The sequence below is a fragment of the Tursiops truncatus genome, chromosome 5, assembly GCF_011762595.2.
Source record: "Tursiops truncatus isolate mTurTru1 chromosome 5, mTurTru1.mat.Y, whole genome shotgun sequence".
NCBI classification, from domain to species: domain Eukaryota; kingdom Metazoa; phylum Chordata; class Mammalia; order Artiodactyla; family Delphinidae; genus Tursiops; species Tursiops truncatus.
This window is the reverse complement of record NC_047038.1, coordinates 115,893,572-115,919,767: the sequence shown is the minus strand read 5'-3', so window position 1 is coordinate 115,919,767 and position 26,196 is coordinate 115,893,572. Positions and strand designations below refer to the sequence as shown.

The following is a 26,196-nucleotide window of genomic DNA, read 5'->3' as shown; positions in this document are numbered from 1 at the left end:
TTATCTCATTTTTAATATTTCCAGTTGATGAAATAACAATGGATAGGTAAGCATTCAGAAAACAATGGAATGCAATCTCTAATGGAGCAATAGCAAAATTTTACATTGAAAAATATCAAAAGTAAAGCTAAAACTAGTAGGCTATCCTATGCCAATACACCAGAAGGAGGCCTTTGTAAAGTCCTAGAGGAAATCTAACTGAGCCAAGGTGCTTTGCTGTAAGCTCATTTTGGCCTAATAGGTGCTGTCAAAAAGTAAGAAAAGAGACCGATCCTTTTTCATATGTAAAATGAAGACATTGAACAATACATTCCCCATGGTCTGATATTATATGTATTAAGGAGAAGCAATTAACACGTTGGGTAATTAACTAGAGGATTTTCTGCTCCATCTGCCTTTATATTGATTATTATATGACTTCCTGCAAAGTTAGTAGTTTCCTGGTAGTTTTATAACAGAGGTCTAAAGACATTTAAGTGGAGCTCAGGCAAGATCTGTTCCAGTTGTATTAGTCCAATGGTTCTCAACTGGAGACAATTTACCCCCCGGGGACCCCAATCCTCAGAGACATTTGATGATGTCCGTAGACATGCTGGAACCATATGACAGTATGTTGCCCACCTAATGCCCCATCAATCTCAAGTACTTTTATAGGTATTTCCTAAAAACAAGGACTTTCTCTTATATAGCCACACTGCAATGATCAAGATCAGGAAATTAACATTGATACATTACAACTCTAGTTCACAGACCCCATGCAAATGTGGCCAGTTGACCAGTACTGTCCTATGTAGCAAAAGGATCCAGGTCAGAATCACCTGTTGCATTTAATTGTCATGTCTCTTTAGTCCCCTTCAGTCTAAGGCAGTCCGTCAGTCTTTTCTCGATTTTATAACTTGGCACTTTTGAAGATTACAGGCTGGTTTATTTTTTAAGGGGTCTCTCAATCTGGGTTTGTTTGATGTTTCTTTATGATGAGATTAGAACCATGTGTCTTTGGCAGGAATATCATAGAAATGGGGCTGTATTCACTTTCCTGGCATCTTTTCAGGTAGTGCCTGGTTTCCATTTGTCCCATCACTGATGATGTTTGCTTTGACCCCTTGATAAAGGTGATACCTTCACAGTTACTCACCATAAAACAGGGGTCCCCAACCCCCGGGCCACAGTCTGGTATGGTCCGTGGCCTGTTAGGAACCAGGCTGCACAGCAGGAGGTAAGCGGCGGGTGAGCGAATGAAGCTTCCTCTGAATTTACAGCCACTCCCCATCGCTCGAGTTACCGCCTGAGCTCCTCCTCCTGTCAGATCAGTGGCAGCATTAGATTCTCATAGGAACCTACTGTGAACTGTGCATGTGAGGGATCTAGGTTGCGTGCTCCTTATGAGCATCTAATGCCTGATGATCTGAGGTGGAGCTGAGGTGGTGATGCTAGTGCTGGGGCGCGGCTGCAAATACAGATGCTCATTAGCAGAGACGTGACTGCACAGAGACCATATAAATCAATTGCTTGCAGACGCATATCAAAATCCCATCAGCGAGTGCCAAGTGAAAACAAGCTCATGGCTCCCACTGATTCGGCATTACGGTGAGTTGTATAATTATTTCATTATATATTACAATGTAATAATATAGAAATAAAGTGCACAATAAATGTAATGTGCTTGAACATCCCCAAACCACCCCCACCACCGCCCGCCCCCCCACCCCCGCCCCAGCCCCGGTCCGTGGAAAAATTGTCTTCCATGAAACCGGTCCTTGGTGCCAAAAAGGTTGGGGACCACTGGTATAAAATATTTTGTGGGGAAGTACTTTGAAACTGTAGATATCTCATTGTCAAACTTTCAATTTATTCCTTTAAATATATGTGGACTAATGGAATCTTATTTTACTCAGTGGGTTATAATCCATTATTATCATTACTTATTTGTATGCTCAACTCATCCCTGATTGGTCAGTGGGCACCCAGTCAAGTTGTCTTTTGTATTCTTTTGACATATCCATGTTCTTCTTTGAGCCCTTCCTTATTTTCTGGCACAAGGTGTTCTAGCCTTCTTTGGACTGAATTATGTCTCCCCAGAATTCATATGTTGAAGTCTTAGCTCTCATTGTGTTGGTATTTGGAGGTGGGGTCTTGGAGAGATAATTAATTTTAAATGAGGTCATGAGGGTGGGGTCCTCATGATGGGATTAGTGGCTTTATGATAAAAGACCAGAGAGCTCTCCCTGTCTCTCTCTTTCTGCCATGTGAAGACATTGCAAAAAAGATAGCTGTCTGCAAGCCAGAAAGAGAGCTCTGACCAGGATCTGAAACTGAATTGTCTGGCACTCAGATCAAGGGAGTTTCCAGCCTCTGGAACTGTGAGTAATAAAATTCCTCTGTTTAAGCCACCCAGCCTAAGGCATTTTTTACGGCATCCTGGAGGGGCTAAGACACAGGCCCATGATGTGTGTTTCCCTGTCCCAGATCTGGAACCCAGTGGCTATCCCTTTGGCTGTTCAGAACTCTGGACAAGAATAGTACTCTTATTGTTTCCCTGAAATTCACTTCCTGCCTTGGGCTTTTTGCCCCAAACTTGAAAATCCATCTCATTCCCACAGGGTTCTAACTTCTGTCCTCCAAATTAATATGAACAGAAATCCACGTGAACCTAGTTAAAAACTTGTAATGCTTTAACAATGTGCTTACTTTTCCATGTCAATTTTTAACCTCACAGAACCTCTTGGGACTCCACATTGGAATTATGAGTTTTGGCTGGAGTTCTGGGTAGTACACTTGTGTGGCCAGCTGGCAGATATGGGAGCCTCGGAGCAGACGGCTCCCTGGCCTCAAATTGCACTGTGGGGCTGAGTATTATAGATTCTGAGTCTTATAATAGATTCTTTTTCTTCATTTCAGGGATGGAACTAGGAATTGGTGATGGGGGGTCTGGGTAAGTGGGTTAGTAGATGGGGAGAGAGTAGGAAACCAGTCCCACAGGGTGGTGACCTGCTCAGGTGAAGATATTTATGCCAGGTGCCTGCGTGGGGGACTCTGCATAGGATAAAGTGACTGGGCATCTGTGGAGAAAACAGGGGAAGCAATTGTATTGGGCACAGAGTTAAAAACTTCACAGCCTAATGGAGAGAAAATCACTTTAACATGGATGCCAAATCAAGTCTGATATTCTCTAGAAGAGCCAAGGATGTGGGCAGTTTCCGGGGAGCTCAGCATACATACACCTTGCTGTTGTGTTGCCTGCAAAGCGCCCTTTGTAATCTCTCTCTATGGCTGTTCAGTTTCATTTGTGTGATGGTGTGGCTACAGTTTAATTAATTGCTATTTATCAGGCATCATACCAACAGATGGTATAATCTCATTTAATCCACTTAACGTTCCTAATGAGGTAGGTTTTATCACCCACATATCTCCATTTTATACATGAAGAATCTGATCTTAGAGGGTGAAATGAAATGATTAGCTCAAATTAGCATAGTAGAGCCAGGATTTGACCCAGGTCTGTGTGATTTCAAAGGCCATACTTTATTTCATAGAGGTAGTACTCAATAATGCCTCCAACTGTGGCCCTACCTTTTTTTTTTTTTTTTTTGCGGTACGCGGGCGTCTCACTGCTGTGGCCTCTCCCGTTGCGGAGCATAGGCTCCGGACACGCAGGCTCAGCGGCCATGGCTCACGGGCCCAGCCGCTCCGCGGCATGTGGGATCTTCCTGGACCCAGGCACGAACCCGTGTCCCCTGCATCGGCACCCACTGCGCCACCAGGGAAGCCCCCTACCTCTTTTTTAAGGTCACAGATCATGGTTATGGAAGAATTTGGCTCTTTAGAAATTCTAGACTCTGACCCTAGCCTTATAATAAGCATTACATTCTAACTAACTGGAACAGCCAGTTGCTTGCTATATCAACTAACTTTTGCTATATAGTAAGCCACCCCAAAGCTAGTGGCTTAAAAAAATGATTTAGTTCATGATTCTGTGTGTTGGCAATCTGTTTGGGCTTGCTGGGCAGTCCATGTGATCAGGGCCAAGTTTAACTCTTCTTGGCTGGACTCTATCCCATGTCTGGGAGCTCAGCTTCAATTATAAGGATGACCTTCCTCCGTGGGCTTGTGATCTCTTCATAGGCTTGCCTGAACTTGTTCACACAGTGGCAGAGGGCTTTGAAGAGCACCAAGGGAAGAGAAGCCTGCAGGTGTCAGCACTTTTTAAGTCTCTTTTGTGTCACTTTCACTAATGTCCCATTGGTCAAAGCTAGTCACACAGCCAACCAGAATTTAAAGAATAGAGAAATAGACTCCGCTATCTAGAAGCATCTGCAGCATCCTTTTGTAAGGGCATCACACTGCAAAGGTGTTACATTACAAAGTCATGAGTGCAGGGATGGGAAGAATTCGTGATCATTTTTTAAAAAGTATCATAGTTGCCTAATTCTGTCCACTTATTTTACAAATTTTTGGTACTTCCCATGAAGGAAAATCAGACAAAAATTAGGGACATGTCATAGAAAACATTCATCATTACTGAATATAGACTCACAGATATGAAGCCCTGTGTCTGGTTGGTCAAGTAGTGAAAACTGCTCATCATACTTAAGCAAATGAAAAAAGCTGGACTGCCATAATCATTACTCTTGTTTCTTTACAAACTGGCGTTTTAATTATAAGGGGGATTCTAAAAATTGCTTATAAGTCACGTATGAATTTTCACAAATGACTCTTATAAAGGCATCCAGAAAACAAAATAGCCTTCGTTCCAACCTGCTTTAGAACCCAAGGAAGTCTACTTATTTGAGCTTTGGATTTTCCCCATGAAGACTGAAAAGCAGGTGATTATGTAATTTAGAAAAACTTCGAGAAGCCAGCTTTTTTTTTTGGCGGTACGCGGGCCTCTCACTGTTGTGGCCTCTCCCGTTGCGGAGCACAGGCTCCGGACGCGCAGGCTCAGCGGCCATGGCTCACGGGCCCAGCCGCTCTGCAGCATGTGGGATCCTCCCGGACTGGGGCACGAAGCCGTGTCCCCTGTATCGGCAGTCAGAGTCTCAACCACTGCGCCACCAGGGAAGCCCGAGAAGCCAACTTTTTAAAGGAAATAATGAGGAAATGTCCCTTTAGGAAGAAGTTACCATAAAATGCCATGGGGTGAACAAATTACAACAACAAGAATAATGTCCTCTATCACATGAAGAAAAAGGGACTTCTATCAAGATTTTGTACCTCTGACATTTGTTGGTTGGTGACATGGCAGAAGTGTTTTCAGTGCAATGGTCCCTTTCCTTCATCGTGTTCTTGATTACTATTGGGTCTGTTTCTCTTCCTCTTGAAAGCACTGAACTATTTTATCTTGACTAGAGAACAGAGGATCCATTCATATAATAGCCAGAAAAGTTGAAGCAGAAGCTGTCTCATCTCTCTACTTTGTTATTCTTGGGCAGAAATCATTCCCTGGCGGGTAATGAACTCCCTTGCAATTAATCCTTGTCAATAGGAGACACTTTATGAAATGAAATAAAAATAAAATTCCAGGGCTTCCCTGGTGGCGCAGTGGTTGAGAGTCCACCTGCCGATGCAGGGGACACGGGTTCGTGCCCCGGTCCGGGAAGATCCCACATGCTGCAGAGCGGCTGGGCCCGTGAGCCATGGCCGCTGAACCTGCGCGTCCGGAGCCTGTGCTCCGCAACGGGAGAGGCCACAACAGTGAGAGGCCCACATACCGCAAAAAAATAAAATAAAATAAAAAATAAAATTCCATACTGGATGTATAGAAGTTTTGAGGTATGAATGTGTTTCTATGTATACGTCTATGGGAAACCATAAAAAGAGATTACAGCTGGTAAACCAAAACTTTTCTTGACCCCAAATCAGAAATATTTCCCCACAAAGTTCTAAATACATATAACAGTTTCAAACTTGGCTTTTCCAACTGTTTTAACAACTGAGTACGTACATGTTTTCCTCCTATGGCAAAAAACAGGCAAAGAGGTTTAGATTAAGCTTTGGGAATTGTTCTTTTAGAAAACCTTGGCTATGAAGTGTAAAACTCTTAAGTCAAGTAAATTTAGTAGTTTATTGACCTTGGGATGATGATGAATAAAATCTTTGACAGTCTCTTGTGGCTTTTGCGAATCACATATTATCGGCTGCAGGTCCATTTTCTAAACATCAGTTTGCCAAAAGCAAGTTTCCAGAAGCTAATTTACAAAATTATGTTCTCTAAGTGGTAAATTTGCAGTGTGGCCAGTTTTTGAATTTAGCGGAATCCGTGTTTGCTGAGCACATGCATAACCTCCATTCCTGCTGCCAGGGTTGCTTTGTTCACCTGCCCCTTGGACAATAGCAGAGGGGCTGGGGAAGGAAACTAACTGATGTCTGCTGAAAGTGGTCTTCCAGGCCACCTGATTATTGAAATCTTCCCCTGTTGATGTCATCCTTTGGTGAGCATCATATGAGACACAGCTATCTTCACATTCTGTGCTCTTTCATAGAGATCTATCCACATCCCTCTTACCCAGACCTCCTTGATACAAGTTTTCCAATTGTGTTTCTTCCAACCAAACCATTAGCCAGATAGCCCATGGTTTGCTTGCTTTTGGAAAAATGAATGACCAGGTTCAGTACTCAAAATTCTGCCCACTGGGGGTGGTTTTCTGTTCACCACAGTCCTGCAGAGCTGTCCCAGAATGGGGCTGTAGGGCAGCTACAGCTATCCTCTTTCAGGTGATTGCCTGTATATTGTGCAGGATCATCTATGTATAAACCAAGCCTGTTTTTTCCCTTCAGTCAGGTGGTCATAGGGAACTTCATTTGAGCTATAGGTGTGGGTTAAGATAAAGAAGGCAAGTAGTAGGAATAGGCCCTATGCAACTTACGCCTTCTGGTCCTGCTCTAGCCCAATATCATCTGTACCACTTCCACTTCATGATGGAGTGCATGCTCAACTTTGTGTCTTGGTCGGTTAGATAACACCCAGTTCACGATTGGCAGTTCAAGTCATGTGGTAACTTGGCAGCCCATGGTCATGTGATCAGTCTCTATTAAAGTCCAATCACAAGCTCCAAATTTGTCTCTCAAAAGGAGAATAGTTATATGCAAAAAGTGACATGGCTTTGCTTTAATCTGTAATACAGCTCTGTGCTGTATTTACTTAAAAGAATCTGCCAAAGGCTCCATATAACATCTTTATCTGACAGTAACACTTGAAGCATCATCAAATCTGAAATGTTTTACTAATGTGTGTAGAGTGGTCACTGCCTCCTGCTAAGTGGGTCCAATCAGCACAATTTCATCAACGTAATGGACCAGCATGATTTCATTGGAGTGAAAAAGCAATCGAGGTTCCTGCGGACTAAATTATGACAGTGCTAAGAGATCATGTAGTCCTGAGATAGAAGAGTGAAAATACATTGCTGGCCGTGCCAGCTGAAAACAAACTACTTTGGATGGTCTTTACTAACAGGTATACAAAAAATATATAACATTTGCCAGGTCAATAGCTGCATAGCAGGTACCAGGGAATGTGCTGATTTGCTCCAGCAAGGAAACCATGTTAGTAACAGCAGCTGCAATTGCTTGATAATGTTTATGATAATCCACTGGCATTGCCTAAGATCCATCTGTCTTCTGCACAGGCCAACTAAGTGAATATGAAATCTTTGCTCAGTGAGCTTACGTTAATCAGTCCAACCTCCTCCATCTTTATATTCCTTCTGCCCTGATCACTCTTAAGATATACTATCAAAAATATTCCTCAAGCTTCTATCAATATAAATTGGAAAAATCATGCAATTTTTTGGTTATGTGTTGCATCTCTACATGACTCGTACTTGGAATCTCATTCTCTGGGACTTCCTGACATATGAGTCTAGAAGCCAAGAGAAGTAGTGGGAGTAGGTTATGAGGAGAATAAGTACTCCTGTGCAAGACATCTACTGCAGAGGAGATCATTATAGTTTCCTCAGTCAACGAGAGACTCTCTTAGGCAGGAATGTAAAGGCTACTTCTAATGGCAAAGAAGGCTCCTCAAAACTCAGGGTTTCATGGTTCAAGGTATGCAGCTTCATTGCAATCTGCCCATAAGTTTCCATCGCAGTTTTCAGCGTCCCATTCCTTCCCGTGAATGCCCTAGTTTTAACAAAAGAGACCCTATGACACCAGCAATTCAGTTTGTGTTGTAAGTTAGTCATGTACAGATTACACATTGGGTTTCATTTTTAGAAAACTTGGCCCTAGATGAAGATTTTTACAGGGGTTAAGCTCTAGCATATAGGATATAGGAGTTTCTTTTAGGACAGACATAGAAATTTTAAGTTCTCTTATGTGAACTAGGAATTTAAAGCCCTGGGCTCCTCATTTTCTCTCCTTAAGTTCTTTAGCTCATTCAGAGGCAACCAATCCACCCCCGTTAAACTCCTTATTTTTACTAAAATGTATGGCAGCAACTAACTGGTCATTCAGAGTCGTGCCTTCTATAGGTTCATAACTACAGGAATCAGCAGGTGATAATTTGAGTAAATGTTTTGCTGTTGCATACCATAGACCACCAGTGTCCTCTTCAACACTGGAAATAGGGTCATTAATATTTTTAAGTAGAATCAGTTTAGGAATCCAATTTCAGAAAGCCCAGAAAAAATGAGCAAATTCATATAACTCACTCCTAAGATTCTGCTCCTCTGGTACCACTCTTGGCACCCAATTCTGTATCAGTTAGGGTTACATCAAAGAAGCATGTTATATATAAATTTGACTTTACACAATTGTGGGAGCTAGTTAAGTCGTAGACATAAGATTTTTCTCTTGTCGGGTGCTGGAATTTGAAATCTTCAGGGCAGGCCATAGAAAGAGGCAGTAAGGAGAGATGTCTGTAGAGCATGGAAGAGCCAGGAGAAGCTGGAACCCGCAGCAGGAGCTGGAAATTAAGTGGATGACCTGGAACCCATCTCAGTTCTTGTTGTCACCAGCCATATGATGTGGGTGTCCTGCAGGAGCAGCTGGCATTTTTCATCATGGAGCTTAACACACACCTGACCCAGGAGTCAGAGAAGCTGAAGGAATAGTCAGGTGAAAATACACACAGTTGCAGGCCTGGCTGTTTTCCCACGCCAGTGAAGTGAGCCCATAGACGAGCAAAGTGCTTGAGGACGAGCACCCACCCTAACCTTCCAAGCAAAGAAACAAAAGGACTGCTGTTTTACTTTCACCTTCCTAAGGTCATGCAAAATATATTTTCTCTGTGTCTCACCCTAGCTACAAACACAGAGAATGTACTTCCGGGAAACACAGTTCAGCCTGGCCAAGCAGACACGTTACAAAGTCACCATGTAGACTGAAGAAGAGAGCCCATATGATCATCTCAGTAAATGCCAAATAAGTGACAAAATTCAACATTGATTCACTTAAAAAACCCTCCTTGGGAATTCCCTGGCAGTCCAGTGGTTAGGACTCGGTGCTTTCAGTGCCATGGTCCCGTTCAATCCCTCGGTTGGGGAACTAAAATCTCACAAGGCGCGCATGCGGTGTGGCAAAAACAAACAAACAAACAAACGCCTCATTAAACAAGGAACAGGAAGAAATGACCTCTAGCTGATAAAGGGCATCGTCCACAATTTTCTCTCCCTAAGGAGAACAGCAAGTCAACGTTATGTGCTATCACTGTTCCTATTCAACGTACTGGAGGGATATGGAGCAACACAGCTCTCAGGAAAACTAAGGAAGAGGAATAACTTGACTCAACTTCCTTCTGCTTGCATATGAAAGTCCCTTCCCTTTCTTTGGGGCCATTGTCCTGTCCTCTTTTCTTTATCTAATATGTGATAAAAGATCGAAGAACTATTACTTGCTAGCTAATATACCTTAGCTGTTGTACCTTAAGTCCTCCCAGAGAATGAGACAAAGGGGTCTTTCAAAGGTCTTTACCTTAAATGTGTAGATATGGACAGATACAATCTCATCTCAGGATTTCTAACAGTGATTCTCAAACATTTTAACGTCCATAAAAATCATATGGGGTGCTAATTTAAAACGTTTGGTATGTGTTCTAAATTATTCTATACTCTCAAAAGCAAACAATTCCATTTCTTAATAAAATTCTCACAATCTGATCTCTCACTACTTCTGGTTGCCCATCCCCTCTAAACAATCTGGATCATTGAGGTGAAGCTGAATTACAAAAGAGTTTTCTGAGGCATAAGGTCTCACCACTGGAGCCATCCTGTGGCATTTTATTTAGATTAGCAATTTTATAGCCTAGGATTCACGTCTGTCGGCACAGAGGAGTTGGCAAAGCCAAAAACAGATCATCCGGCATTTGAGAGAGCGTAAAAATTCATTCAAGCTCTGTAGATATTTTTCTGTTCTAAGTGATGATTTAGAAAGAAAAAGTGGCTAAGAATGAGTAAAATGAGTGGAATGAACATAGGACTCTTAAGATTAATGTGATTCATCCCTTATTATTTTCATTAAAGAAGAAACTGTATTTTGAGTATCACTCAAAGTCCTCTGAATTCTAAATCTCATAGCAAAAAACCTCCACCCACCCACAGTTGGCAACAGACATACATCAATACAGATTTCTTTAGAGATCACATTGTCTTGGGTGTGTCTGATGCTTGGAAGATGGGCTCAACATTCTAACTGAATGGCAGATGGAGCTTCATGGCAGTCATTGATCATCCAAACAGTGAGAGGTTCCTAAGGAAGGTTACTACTAGTTGTGAGATAGAAAAGAAATGGCAGAATAGACCAATGAAGCTGCTATGTCTCCATAAAGGACAGACCAAATACTGGGGTCACAAGTAGTTCAGAGTAAGAGGTTGTGAAAGAAATAATTCAATTTATGTTCCTCAATGGTTAGATCCTTTTTAGAGTGGGATGTGTAAAAAATTCATAAACAGAAACCTCAGTTAAATAGAGTCTGGGAGACCAGAGGGGGAGCTCTCATGCCCTGTGACAATAGCAGAGCCCAACAGGAAGAAGAAAGATTCCTCTTCTTTCCTGGCAAGGACTCAGCCAATGAGAAGCCGTGGACACTTTGCTTACTATAGCCCTCCTAACTTCCTTTTCCTCTCTATAAAAGAGTGCTCCTACACTTGCTGTGCAGTAACTTTCATGTGGCTCTCCGTGCAGACTCTCTCATGCAGACTCTGAATTGCAATTTTCTGCTGATCCTGAATAAACTCATCTTTGCTAGAAGAATATCTGGCCATCTATTTGTTTCAGGTCAGCAGATGTTATCATCTGTCATTTCTGATTGAGGATACATGAAGAAGTGGTCAATGAGGGTAGAGGTTTTGGAACCAATTAGTCCTGTTGTTTATGTAGCTGAGCCCAGGGTCATTAAGCTCAGAGCTGGTGTCCTTAGATGGGCTTGGGACTTCCAATCCATCAATGTGCTGCTCTTCTGTCATAAGGGGTGGCCTTGAGAATCCGGTCCCCTATCACCCTAGACTAGTGTTTCTGCAAAGGCTCCGAAAGAAATTCTTTCTCTTTTGGAACCCTCTCAGAGGCCACAGATGGCTACCGTCAAGACTCACACACCACCTGAACCCTCTGAATGAACTGTCTATACATTTTTATATGGAAGTGAGGCAGGGGGTTTGTTCACTGTGTGTACCAGCTCAGAGTTCATGTTAAATCTTATATTTGTGTCAATTAAATTTCCTAATGTAGTTCTGTGTTTAGAAAGCTTGTCTGGCGTTTCAGGTATGCTGAGAAAGGGGGTAGGGAATATGTCAGTGTTAATATTCCAAGAAACATGTTACTTATGGGGAATTTGGGGGAAAAGAACGTATCGATACTGATATTGTCACCTTGTCCTGTCAAGAAAAGTTTGCACCCCAAGCTTTTGTACCTTACCTTATTTGCGATTTCTTCTAGGCTTCTGAGCACCACTAGAGCAAAGCCAAACAAAAAGAAATCGTGTGAGTTAACGCAGCTACAAATTCCTGGTCTCTGATCACAGCTTGGTTTTCAAAGTTGTCAGCCAATCTTTCCATGTGTTTCTGTTCCCGTTCACCACGTTATCTTTGTCAACTCCGTCTCATTCAGACTAAGGCCTCTGACTACCCTCTATCCTCAACTATTCTCATCTCATCTCGCAGTAACAGAAGAATTACAGGTAATCAAATCATTACTGTTTTGACCTTCTCTCCTCTCCCACCTCCAACCTACCTCTCGATGGGAAAATACCTCTATTCTGGTACTTACCTGTACCTCCTGTCTCTAACCTTCTCAGAGGTCTCACTCCAACAGTTATCTCTTCTCTCAGCATTCTCTATGTCACTGATGCTCTTTAACCTGTAAACACACTCAGTCTCTCCTATTTAAAAATAAATTCCCAACTTTTCAGAAGACATGCAGATGGCCAACAGGCATATGAAAACGTGCTCAACATTACTAATCACCAGGGAAATACAAATGAAAACCACAATGAGATATCTCCTCACATCTGTCAGAATGGTTGTCATCAAAAAGACAAGATAACAAATGCTGTGAGGATGTGGAGAAAAGGGAATCCTAGTGCACTATTGGCAGGTTTGTAAATTGGTGCAGCCACTGTGGAAAGCAGTATAGTAGACGTTCCTCAAAAAACTAAAAATAGAACTACCATATGATCCAACAATTCCACTCCTGGGTATATGTCAGAAGAAAATGAAAACACTAAATAGAAAAGAAACATGCACCCCAATGTTCACAGCAGCATTATTTACAATAGTCAAGATATGGAAGCAACCTAAGTGTCCATCAACAGATGAATGGATAAAGAAGAGGTGATATATATATATATATATATATACACACACACACACACACACACACACACACACACACACACACACACACACACAATGGAATACTACTCAGCCATTAAAAAGAACGAACTAATGCCATTTGCAACAACATGGTGGATGGACTTGGAGGGTATTATGCTTAGTGAAATAAGTCAGAGAAAGACAAATACTCTATGTTATCACTTATATGTGGGATCTAAAAAAGGAAACAAATGAATCAATATAACAAAACAGAAACAGACTCAGAGATAAAGAGAACAAACTAGTGGTTACCAGTGGGGAGAGGGAAGGGGAAAGGAGCAAGATAGGGGTGGGAGTTAAGAGATACAAACTACTATGTATAAAATGAATAAGCTGCAAGCATATATTCTACAGCACAGAGAATATAGTCAATATTTTATAACTTTAAATAGAGTATATTCTATAAAAACATTGAATAACTGTGTTGTAAACCTGAAACCAATATAATATTGTAAATCAACTATACTTTTTAAAAAAATTCCATTGTATGGATTCACCACAGCTTGCTTATCCACTCGTCTTTTGAGGGACATCTTGGTTGCTTCCAGTTTGGGGCAATTACTAATAAAACTGCTATAAACTTCTGAAAAAAAAAATAAACTCCTGACTTTTCCTGATACTCTAACTACGGCTATATCTATTTCTTTACTTTCATAATCCAGTTTTTAAAAGAGTGTTCTTAACCCTGGATTTCTATCTCATGATCTTTCTTTCATTCCTTTATTTGTTGTTATAAGGCTCCTTTTTTCAATACTCCATTAAGTCTGCTCTTGGGAATGACTGCAAAGTTGCTAAACTCAAACAGACGCATTCTCAGAGCTTCCAGGCTCTCTCTGAGTGTGTCATTCTCCCGGAATCTCCATGTGCTAACCAACCTGGAAGCTCTCCGAACCCTCTCCTTTTGGCTTTTTATGGAGTCTTCATGTATAGATATAATTGATTAAATCACTGTTCATTGGTGATTGATCCAACCTCCAGCCCCTTTCCTCCCTCTTTCCAACTCTCTAATCATGTGATTGATTCTCCTAGCAACCAGCCCCCATCTTTAGAAGCATTCACCTCATTAACATAACAAGAGACACCTTTATCACTCAACACTTAGGAAATTCCAAGGGTTCAGGTGCCAGAAAGGGGGATGAAGACCAAATGTGTTATTTTTTATTAGAAATCACCATATCACAGTAACTCAAAATGCTACGGCTAATATGAATTAGCTGATTGCATATGGATCTCTTTCTTATGCCTCCAAGTCTCCAAATACCTAAATGCCTCTTAGACATTTCCATTTGGTGCTGCACAGGCAACACAACTCAATCCATACAAAATTGAACTTATGTTTTCCATCAAACCCACTCTAGAATGTATTTATTCTGTTAATAGGACAACCATCAGCCAGATACTCAGGACAGAAACCTAGAATCATCCTTGAATCATTTCTCAACCTTTTTTCTCATCGTGAACCTCCAATCATATGCAACCAGGCCTCTAAGTCTTATTAGATACACAACTTAAATAACTCTAGTAATGACCTCCTCATCTCCATTCTCCCTGCTCTTGTCTTCCTTGAGGCTTTACTCATCTCTCACTTGAAACACTGCAAAATTCTTTTCATTAGTCTCTCACCTACCAGGCTTACCCTTTCTGTCTATTACCACTTGAGTGATCTTCCTTATAATGTAAACCTGATTAGATCATCTACCTACTTATAGTTTTCCATTGCCTTCCATAACCTTCAGGATAAAATCCAAGTCTATTTCCTACATTTATCTGGCCTTTGCTAATCTGTGCTGCCCAGTTTCTTATTATTTCCTAATTCACGCTATGTTCTAGCTTTGCTAAACTATGTCCAGGTAGTTCTCCCAAAGATTTTCTTAAATCTCAGTGCCTTTTGCACACACTTCATCATCTCAGAATGCCCTGTGTGAGCTTCTTTACTTGGCCAAATCCTTTTCACCATATAAATGCTCAACTTAAATATCTCTATTGAGAATTCTTCCTTAACCCACCCACTTTGGATAAAAGGTATTTTCACATGCTTCCACCTCATGCCTACACATAGCAGAACACTCACCATACCTTGTTGTATGTCTGTATCTATCTTCTTCACTAAACTGTTATCTTCTTTACTGTATTATGATTATCAGAAAGAGCCTGGTGTACAGTTTTTAAAGACAGATTCATTGCATGAATGAATGATAAATAAATAAAATAAAACATGAATCTAGAGGGTATTATGCTAAGTGAAATAAATCAAACAGAGAAAAACAAATAGGCATGATCTCACTTACATGTTGAATCTAAAAAAACAAAACAAAACAGAACAAAAACAGACTCATAGATACAGAGAACAAACAGGTGATAACCAGAAGGAAGGTGAGTGGGTGAAATAGGCAAAGGGGATTAGGAGGTACAAACCTCTAGTTATATAATAAATAAGTTACAAGGATGTAATATTTAGCATAAGGAACATTGTCAATAATATTGTAATAACTTTGTATAGGGACAGATGGTTATTAGATTTTTCACAGTTATCATTTCATAAGGTATGCAAATGTCAAATTACTATGTAGCACATCTGAGACTAACATAATATTGTATGTTAACTATATTTCAATAAAAAATAAATTAGAAAAACATATAATGAAAAGAAATATAGAAGACTGAGCTGACATTTAATAACGGATTTGCAATTTTTAATCCTTTCATAAAAACAGCCAGGTTATGGAATGTTTTTGCTGTAGAGTGAAGTAGAATTCTCAACTGAGGATTAAAACTCAGGATCATTATTCCTTAGGGAGACTGGGATTTGTTTTAAATGGTTTCTTTTAATGAAGGCAGATTTTAAAAATCTGATAGATTCTTATGCCTCCGAGTGGCTTATATATGTGTCGTGGGGCCCAAGGCAAGTCATCCTGAGAGGCTGAGTTTTGGAAAAATCCTCAAAGTATAAAAACCACAGAAGCAACATTTCATAATGAAATCTCTATTTCTCTTCCATCTTCCTGGGTCTGGATAAAATAAAGTTTTATGACTCAGATATTTTTTTTAAGTTTGAATTTAGCCAATTTTAAAACAACTAAAGTATTTTATTAGTTATAAAATTTTGCTCTGAATACTTGAAGATTTATTAAGTCACTCAGATTTTAAGACACTGGGACACTCACTTTTGTGGATGCTTGATTATCTTGAAAACTTACCCTGGCAGAATGGGTTTTACTGTTTCAAAGTAAACTATTATCCTTTACAATGAACTCATGCTGTTTTCTGTTTATGTGTCAATAGTGAACCCAGGATAGTACCAATAAGTTCTAGCTATGAGGTTAAAAACTATTAATATACATAGTAATAATACAGGAAGAATCTTGATGCAACAGAGAGACAACTACTACTTACTTCTGCTTATTGTGTTTATTTTTTTCTTATTTTTCTAGTTTGGGTATAAACCGGGATTGTTTTTTGAGACCTGCTGTTATTTCTCATGTGAGCATTTAATACTATAAATGTTTCTTGAAGCACTGTTTTCGCTGTATCCCACAAATTTTGATGTATTTTATTTTCATTTTTATTCATTTTAAGAATTTTTCTAATTCCTTGGAAGCTTTTGCTTTTATCCATTAGTCATTTAGAAGTGTGTTTTAAATTTCCAAACATATGGGACATTTTATAAACATCTTTTTGATATTTAGTTTAATTCTTTTTGTTCAGAAAACATATTTTGTATCATTTCAGTTCTTCCGAATTTAAGGTTTTACTTTTTGTTTTTTGTGGCTTTTTGCTTTTTTTATAGTGTCAGCGTGTAGTTAATGCTGTTGAATATCCAGTAGCAATAGAAACCAATGTGAATTATGTTGTCATTGGACGGAATGTTCTGTAAATATCAAATAGGTCAAGTTGATTGATGGCGTTTTTCAGGTTTTCTATATCCTTGCTGACCTTTTGTCTACTTGTTCTAACAATTATATAGAAAGGAGCATTGATGTCTCCAACTATACTACACTTGATCTTAGCTAAAAGGCTGAAAAGCAATTCCAACTATAATTGTGGATTTTTCTTTTTTCTTTTACCATTTTGATTAGCTTTTACTTCATGCATTTGGAAGCTCCATTGTTTGGTGCATACATGTATAGAATTGTATGTCTTCAAGATGAATTGACAATTTTATCATTATAATATCTCTCTTTATTCCTTTCTTCCTGGTAAATGTCTTTGCTCTGAAGTGAATGTTGTCTGATATTAACACAATGAATTAGTGTTTGTGTGGTATCTATTTTCTATTTTTTTTGTATTTTAGACTCTCTATATAATTAAAATTATTATGCTTTTTGTAGCCAACATATAATTGGGTCTTATATTTTTATCTAATCTGACAGCCTCTGTCTTTTAACTGGAATGTTTCTACCTCTTACATGTTGTGTAAAATTGCTAAAATCAAATTTAGGCTTAACATTTTAATATTTGTGTTCTGTGTTCCTGCATTCTCTTATGTTTCTCTGTTCCCCCTCTCTTGCATTCTTTTGGATTATTTTAATATTTAGTGTATTCTATCTTTATTAATCTCTTGGATTTCTGGCTAAATATCCATTTTTTGGAGTTGCTTTGTGGTTTATATTAATCATATCTAACATTTCACAGTCTACTAAGAATGAACATTTTACCAACTCTAGTAAAATGTAGAACTTTTAAAATCATTTAGGTTCTTTTTCCCTTCCTACTTATGTAGTATTCATATGTATTACAATATTTGAACATTAAAAACCCAACCAGTGTTATAAATCTTGTTTTTAACATACATATTTAAAATATTTATGAGGATAAAAACAGCCTATTATATTTACTCAGATATTTCCCATTTCTGTTGCTTTTCTTTCATTCCTGAAGTTCTGCATTTCCCTGTGGTATCATTTTCCTTCAGCCTGAAGAACATTCTTTGGCGTTTCTTTCTTTCTTTATTTTTTTGGCGCTTCTTTTAGAGCAGGTGTTCTGGCGATCTGTCCTTTCGATTTATTTCGTCTTCAATCTTTTTTTCTTTCTCTTCTTCTTTTGGCTATTTAGCCCATCCAGTAAAATTTTATTTCATATATTGTGTTTTCTGGTTCTCAGATTTCTATCTGCTATTTTCTTTTTGTATTTCTCTGAAGAAAGCTTCTCTTTTTCCATTCATTTCAATAGTATTTAACATTCCCACAATGAACTTGGTTGTAATAGCTGTTTTAGCGCTTATCTGATAATTCCAACATATTGTGTTATCCTGGTGTTGACATCTGTTAATTTTCTTTTTCTTTGAGAGTTGGCCATATTTTCATGGTTCTTTGAATGGCAGGTGATTTTGGATTGTATCCTGGGCATTTTGAATATTATGTTATGAGACTTTGGTTGGCTAATGTCCTCTGGAGACTGTTGATCTTTTGCATTAGGAGGCAAACATAACATTTAGGTTCTGACCTCAAGTTCTATCTCTTCTTTTGTGGATGAGGGTCTCAATGTGCATTCAGTTTTCAAAGTTTTTGTTATAGTGTTTGAGTCTGTCCATGCATGAGCTACTTGGAGCTTAGTCTGGGATTTGGGAAGTGTTTCATAGAGCAGTTTAGTTCTCAAAGTTCTTGTTACACTGTTCTCAGTCTGTTCTGCACATGCATCTCTCAGGAGTTAGTCTAGGACTTGGATGGTAGCTCAGTTCTCCAAGTCTTTGCTGTGCTTATTTGGATTTGTTCTGCACATGTGCATATTGACAGCGAGCCCTGGATTGAGTTGACTCATGCACCAGAATTCTCTCTAATCCTGGATTTTTCCCCAGATTCTCCAGTCTACAGGGTTCCTTTCTCTTGGTTCTTCTGGCCAAATACATAGGATTTTTCTCTTTGCAACTCCGTGACTGGGGTTGGCCTCAGGGAAGTACCAGGAAATAAAACAGATTTGAAGAAGAAAAGAAAAAGGAAAAGTAGGCATTATCTCCTTTTCCCTACACACTGGCTCCACAGGAGTTCCCTTTCCCAATCTTCTGACCAGCAAAAGCAGAGTTCATCAGGAGTTTTTTGTTGTCTGTGCCCATTGTGCAGTTTTAGGGCTTGAGCCATTCACTGTAAAAGAGGAAGTAAAAGAGGAAACTGATCAGAACACTTATCACCGTACTTTTCTTTCTTCAAATTTTACTTCCATCTCCAAGCCACCTGCTATTCTTTGCTTCTTAGAGTCCTTCATATTTGCTTTTTGTATTCTTTCTAAAATTTTTCTAAATGTATTCTTTGGGAGAGAGAGATTGTAGTAGACTCATTCCACCATTGCTAACGTAGAAATTAAAAGTTTTTGGGTTTCTTTCATGGTGTTTCGTGTAACAATATGCTTACCTCTTTACATTGTTGTGTAGTATTACATTGTATAAATACACTACTATTTGTTTATCCATTCATGTCTTCATGGGTGTTAGGGTTGTATCCAGTTGGGGGCTGTTAAGAATAAAGCTTGTCTTAATCCTGATCACAGGGGAAAACATTCAGTTTTTCACCCATAATTATGATGTTAGCTCTGAGTTTTTCATAGATGTCCTTTATCAGCTTGAGGAAGTTCCCCTTCTATTTCTAGATTATTGGGAATTTTTATTATGAATGAGTATTAGCTTTACCAAGCATTCTCTGCATCCATTGAGATGACCATGTGTTTTTTTCCTTTAATTCTATGAATATGGTATATGACATCAATGGATTTTCGGATGCCTACCCTACATACACAGAATAAAATCCACTTAGTCATAGTGTAAATTCTGAGTTTGTTTTGCTAATATTTTGTGAAGAGTGTTTATATCTCTGATTATATGTAATAGTGCTCTGTAGTTTTTGTGTGTGTGTGTGTGTGTGTGTGTGTGTGTGTGTGTGTGTGTGTGTGTGTGTGTTTTGTAATGTCTTTGCCCAACTTTGGTATCAAGTAACATTGGATTCATAGAACAAATTGAGAAGTGGTTCCTTGTCCTCTATTTTGTGAAAGGGTCTGTAGAGGATTGGTCTTATTTCTTCTTCCAAGATTTGACAGAATTTATAAACCAATCCATTCAGGCCTGGGCTTCCTTTTGTGGGGACTTTTTAAATTACAGATCCAGTTTCTTTATTTCTTATAGATCTATTCAGAGTTTCTCATTTTTCTTTAGTCAGCTTTGATAATTTGTTTCCTTTCAATGTACTTCCCAATTTCATCCAGTTTGTCTAATTTATTGACATGACATTTTAAATAATATTCCCTTATAATCTTTTTTAATTTGAGAAGGGTTGGTGATGATGTCCTTTCTCATTCTTGATTTTGTAAATCTTTTTCTTCTGTTTTTATTATCAACCTTGTTTCAATACAAAAAGATTTTCTTTTAATCCCTTAAGTAAAAACACTACATCCAACTTATCAACACTACATTTTTAAAAAGTATGTCAATTTTAAAATGAGAATATCTAACCTTCCATCGTTTAGTTCATGTAGTTCAGTTACTGATGAAAGAATAAGACAGACATAAACATTGTATTCTTACAGACTGTATATAGACATAATATGGACATAAACAGTGTTATATACTAGGAAAAGCTGAGGATTTACAGTCTAAGAGACCTGTATCCTAGCCCTGGGTATATAGTGAGATTCATGAACTTAGAATAGTCACTCTGTCTTTGCTTCTTTATCTCTCTCTCTAATGAAGCCAAATAAGCTACCACTCAGAATCGAGGTAAGGCTAAAAATGAAATGAAAATTTAATAACCAACATTATAATTGTTTAACTTTTCAGACTTTGCTCAATCTCTGAATCAAGTGTCTGCAGAGCATTCACATTATGTAAGCAAAATTTAAATCTCATTGTACAATGCCTTTATTACTGATAGTAGCAACACTTAAATGGTAAAACAATGCAATATAGAAAGACCAGTGTAATTTCAAACTTAAAAATTGGCTTCTGGTCATAAATAATTTTAAGTACAGTTTCTTATTAAACTGGGAGAAATCTTATTACTGTTTTTCACTGTAGGGCAAGTTCTCCTGGCTTTATGCTAGTCCTCTCTTCCTTCTTCCTTCCTTTTTGCCTTTTCTTTTTTAACCTTACACTCTTTTGTCTGTCTTCTCTTTCTCTCTTTCATTCTTTTCCTCTTCTTCCCTTCCCTCTCTTTCTTATCTTGCTTGCTTTTGTGTCTATTGTTCAAAAACATCTACTTGATGCCAATTTTGTGTTGAATCATTTGTTAGTCACTGGAGAAACAAAGAGAAACAATACCTTTGTCCTTAGTAAACTATATCTTCCCTGCTACCTATACCCACCTGAAGACTATACTGATGGGTTCTCACACATTTTACCTATTGGTTAACCTGTAAATGTAGAAAACAGTTATCCATACTCATGACTTTTGTGTCACGTTGCTTCTCCACATCTTGGGATAGGCTTAGTCTCAACCAATGGTTTTAAAACTGCAGAATAGAAATTGTCAGTGCATTAAAAAAAAACCAACAACAGCGTTTTAAAAAATGAAATAGAATAGCATATGACAGAAAATATTTCATAACATATAGTGAGAGTATTGCTTTATGAAGCTGTTATTTTAGTTATATTTCTTTTTATCTCATTCTACATATATAGCTACATTCACAAGTAAATAATGTGTATTGTTCATGATGCAAAATGTATTTCTCACAGACCATGGTTCAAATGTTTGAAAAATAGTGGCTTAAACTGCTAAGATTCAGGGCCGTTCCAGGGCTTCCAAAAAGGAAAATAGACAAAGATAAGCGGTGATAGAGAAGAGAAGTAATAGAAAAAGAGTCACTTTAGCATTCATCTGTTTGGACTAAAATTCTTTAGCCAGGTTGATTCTTGGTGCAATCATGAGAATATTGTTCTTTCTTCCAAGGATGTGATCCCATTGGAGTTGAATATATACTATATTGTACCACATGTAGAATATCCCTTTGATAAAGAAGACTCCCAGAGGGGCCCCTGGAATTAATTTATCCACTGACAGATTATAGATTCCACCCCCTTCATCTTTAATATACAATGTAACAAATCTTATGATTTGTTAAATCTTATGATTCTAAAATAGGGAAAGATTTCCTGAAATTGAAATTCTGGCAAGTTCTGAGAAACTTAAAAATCAATATCACTTCTAACTGTGTGAAGAACAATAACCGTCGAGCCAGATAGCAGGTGTACTGAGCTCAATGGGAAGCTTAAAGCCTCACTGATGCTTCTTGTTATAAAAACTTCACTAAAGAGAAATATGTTCTTTAAAGAGTAACATAGGAAGAAATGGAAATAAAAACAAAAATAAATAAATGGGACCTAATGAAACTTAAAAGCTTCTGCACAGCAAAGGAAACCATAAACAAGACAAAAAGACAACCCTCAGAATGGGAGAAAATAATTGCAAATGAATCAATGGACAAAGGATTAATCTCCAAAATATACAAACAGTTCATGCGGGTCAATATCAAAAAACAAAAAACCCAATCAAAAAATGGGCAGAAGACCTAACGACATTTCTCCAAAGAAGACACACAGATGGCCAAGAGGCACATAAAAAGATGCTTAACATCACTTATTATTAAAGAAATGCAAATCAAAACTACAACGAGGTATCACCTCACACTGGTCAGAATGGCCATCATCAAAAAATCTACAAATGATAAATGCTGAGAGGGTGTGGAGAAAAGGGAACCCTCTTTCACTGTTGGTGGGAATGTAAATTGATACAGCCACTATGGAGAACAGTATGGAAGTTCCTTAAAAAACTAAAAATAGAATTACCATATGACCCAGCAATCCCACTACTGAGCATATACCCAGAGAAAACCATAACTTAACAAGACACATGCACCCCAATGTTCATTACAGCACTGTTTACAATAGCCAGGTCATGGAAGCAACCTAAATGCCCATCGACGATGAATGGATAAAGAAGATGTGGTACATGTATACAATGGAATATTACTCAGTCATAAAAAAGAATGAAATTGGGTCATTTGTAGGGACGTGGATGGACCTAGAGACTGTCATACAGAGTGAAGTAAGTCAGAAAGAGAAAAACAAATATCGTATATTAATGCATATATGTGGAATCTAGAAAAATGATACAGATGAAGCTGTTTGCAAGGCGGACATAGAGACACAGATGTAGAGAACAAACGTGTGGACGCCAAGGGGGGAAAGGGGGGTGCAGGATAAACTGGGAGATTGGGATTGACATATATACACTAACTAATATGTATAAAATAGATAACTAACTAATGAGAACCTGCTATATAGCACAGGAAACTCCACTTTGCTGTGCAGCAGGAACTAACACAACATTGTAAAACAACAGTAGCCAATAAAAAAAAAAGAAAAGAAAACCTAGACTTCAGCTGACTATACCTACTAACTAGGATACCTTGAACCAGTACTTAAATACTCAAAATGTTTGTCTCCGTTTATACAAAGTGAGAGAGTTAAATTATATGATCTCCAAGTTTTCTTGCATGCATGAAGATTTAAGCTTTCAATTATCATCAATGCTGTGAGTTCTCTCAGTAATTATGCCCCAAAGTTTGATGAAATACTTGTTTGTAGGTACTGAATAGAGGCCAACTCTTGTGAATTGAGGGGTTCTGTGAATGCAATTCCTTTTGTAATAAACATCATTGTCTCATCAAAAAAAAAAAAAGAGTGCTAGTTTGAAACATCACATTTTAAGGACTCCAACACTTTTATGTTGTTCTGTTGTGATAAATTTCTAATAGAACACTATATTTTCTGCAGTACTTACAAAGACTTTCACCATCTCCCAACAATATGTACTAAAGCTAAATGTGATTTATACACTGTTAGCAAAGGAAAACATGTCTCCCGTAAGTTTATGAACAAGATATTTATTTATTCTCTTGTGCAGTATGTACAAACATAATAAAAAATGTGATCAGTAAATCTTGGGAATATCCTACTCGAAAGTCAATTAACAGTAAGCCTTCTGCTGAGACCTCTGCTGTACATTGATCATGATGGTAAAAGTACCATCATCTTTTTCTTTAAGAAAAGAAAACGTGATAGTTATTTACAGAAATAGTCACCTCTAAGAAATTCACACCATTAGGGCATGTTTTAGTTTTCTATACTGCACAAAAGTTTATCACAAACTTAACAGTTAAACAGTCACATTGATTATTTCACAATTCTTGTGAATCAGGAGTTCGAACACAACTTAACTGGGTCCCCTCTAAGGCTGCAGTCAAGGTGCTAGCCAAGACTTGGTTCTCATCTGGAAGGTCAACTGGCAATGGATTAGCTTCCAGACTCATTCAGGGTGCTGGTAGGATTCGTTTCCTTGTGGCTGTAAAATGAAGGTGCTTGACTTTTTCTGCCTGTCAGGTGGAGGTTGCTTTCAACTCCTGGAGGTCAGCTGCAGCTTCTTTCTGCCAAGTGACCTTTTCCCCACTGCCTCTCAAAATATGGCATCTTGCTTCTCTAAAGCCAGCATGGGAGAAAGAGAACGAGTCAGCTAGAAAGATGGCATTAAAAAAAAATCTATTCAAGTATAGTTGATTTACAATGTGTTTAATTTCTGCTGTATAGCAAAGTGACTCAGTTATACCTATATATGTTCTTTTTCATATTCTTTTCCCTGATGGTTTATCACAGGATATTGAATATAGTTTCCTGTGCTATACAGTAGGACCCTGTGGTTTAGAAAGATGGAATTTTATGTGATGTAACATAATCATAGAACATAACATAATCATTGGAGAGATACTCCTTAAATGTTTGCCATCTTCTGTTGGTTTGAATCAAGACATTTCCTGCCTGTATGTGAGAGACAAGGGTTACACAGAGCCCTAAATACAAGGAGGCAGGGATCATGAAGGCCACTTTAAAGTCTTTCTGCCACAGGGCAGGATCACTTTTGTCCTATTCACACCGGTATCCCAGGAACCTTGCAATGTACCCAGCCTGAAGGTGGCAGTTAGTGATAAATGAATGAAGACTCACTTATTACATGCATGGCAATTTACGTTAGTTATCACTCTGCCTGTTTAATTTGACAGTCTATTAGAACTGGAGTTTCTCTTTTCAAAATCTTCTAAGATAAGTCTGATACATCCCTTTTGCCCCAAACAATGGCTTTATGTTTCTTTTTGGGTTCTATGCTTTTAATCTGGCTAGTCAGCCCCTAGATGAATGAGACATTGAGTGTATGTTCTGTTCAACTGAGTGTATAGTTTAGCTGTAAGAGATAGATTGCATCAATTGTGCTATTTCCTATAAAATTTCCAGATAAAATAATTATGACTCTGGGTAATTACAATCATTAAAATATATCATTTTCAATTTAGAGCAACATTTAAAGAAACAGATGCAGTGTGACATTTATCTATTAATTCACATAAGATCTATTAAACATTTATATTCCAGGCACTGTGGTAGCTTTGGGTAAGGGTTGGGAGATATACAAACCCTGCCTGTTTGAAGGGGGTGCTTCTTCATTCTTCCCCACTGGAATGAGTCCGTGTGGACAACCTCAGTTTTTTTTTCCATGAAAAACATGCTGTAACAGTTATAGCATGGAGGAGCAGAGCAGAAGTGTGATCCCTATGGGAAGCTCATAACCAGGAGGAAAAAAGCACAAAGGGAAGGAGCTACATACTCACATTTCCAGCTTCCAAATCAATAATCAGAAAAATCATTACATCTCCCTTGGAAATAGTGAGTGATGAGAAAGAGGAAGGCCAATGATGTTATTTAATGGAGGTTTTCTCCATATGGAAGAACACATCAGAAGTGGAGAAGGATGAAGAGGCATTCCGTCCAAACAGGCAGGATCATCGTATTCATCACGCTATTTTAAAAATTGGTTTTACCCTTTACATACTTATTTTCCATTAAATAAGCTTTAATAGATGAATCTGAGTTGGAATCTTTAGTGGTATGCTCAGATCTGAGGTTTTTCTGTTAGTTTCTCAATTTCTAACCAGTATTGTTGATATCAAAAACCCCTTTCTTCTATTGCATATATACCTTTACCCCAATTTTCACAAAACCAGCTATTTCTTTTTAAGACTTAATAAAGAAAATCTCTTGTGTATTTCTTCAAGTTCCCCTACTCTGCTCTTGCTTTCTTTCTCCAACTGACAAAAGACAAAAGACATTGTGTATTTAAATAATGTTTTTGTTCATAAAGATTTACTGATGTTCAGAAGGAAACAGGTTCTCTAATGTATATCTCATGTATATGTTTTTTACTAACTTTACATGACCTCATACTTTGCTTAGGTAAAGTGCTTTAGAATCATTCTTTGATTAATTAAGGCTAGGCATTAACTTTCTGAGTAAGGAGAGGTCTCCAGGTTTAGAGCCTCAAAGAAAGGCATATAATGTTAGATAAGCTTGAAGGGGAATTATGTGTTC

At 38.3% G+C, this 26,196-nt stretch overlaps 1 protein-coding gene across 2 annotated transcripts in view; it reads left to right on the top strand.

Moving 5' to 3' along the window:
• The first annotated feature begins 1,406 nt into the window (after nucleotides 1-1,406).
• Nucleotides 1,407-26,196, top strand: part of IL15 (interleukin 15) — a 171,978-nt gene continuing 147,188 nt past the window's right edge. For both annotated transcript variants that reach the window (XM_019926512.3, XM_019926513.3), the window contains exon 1: nucleotides 1,407-1,587. The gene's annotated coding sequence lies outside the window, so the exon portion shown is untranslated. The remainder of the gene's footprint in view (nucleotides 1,588-26,196) is intronic.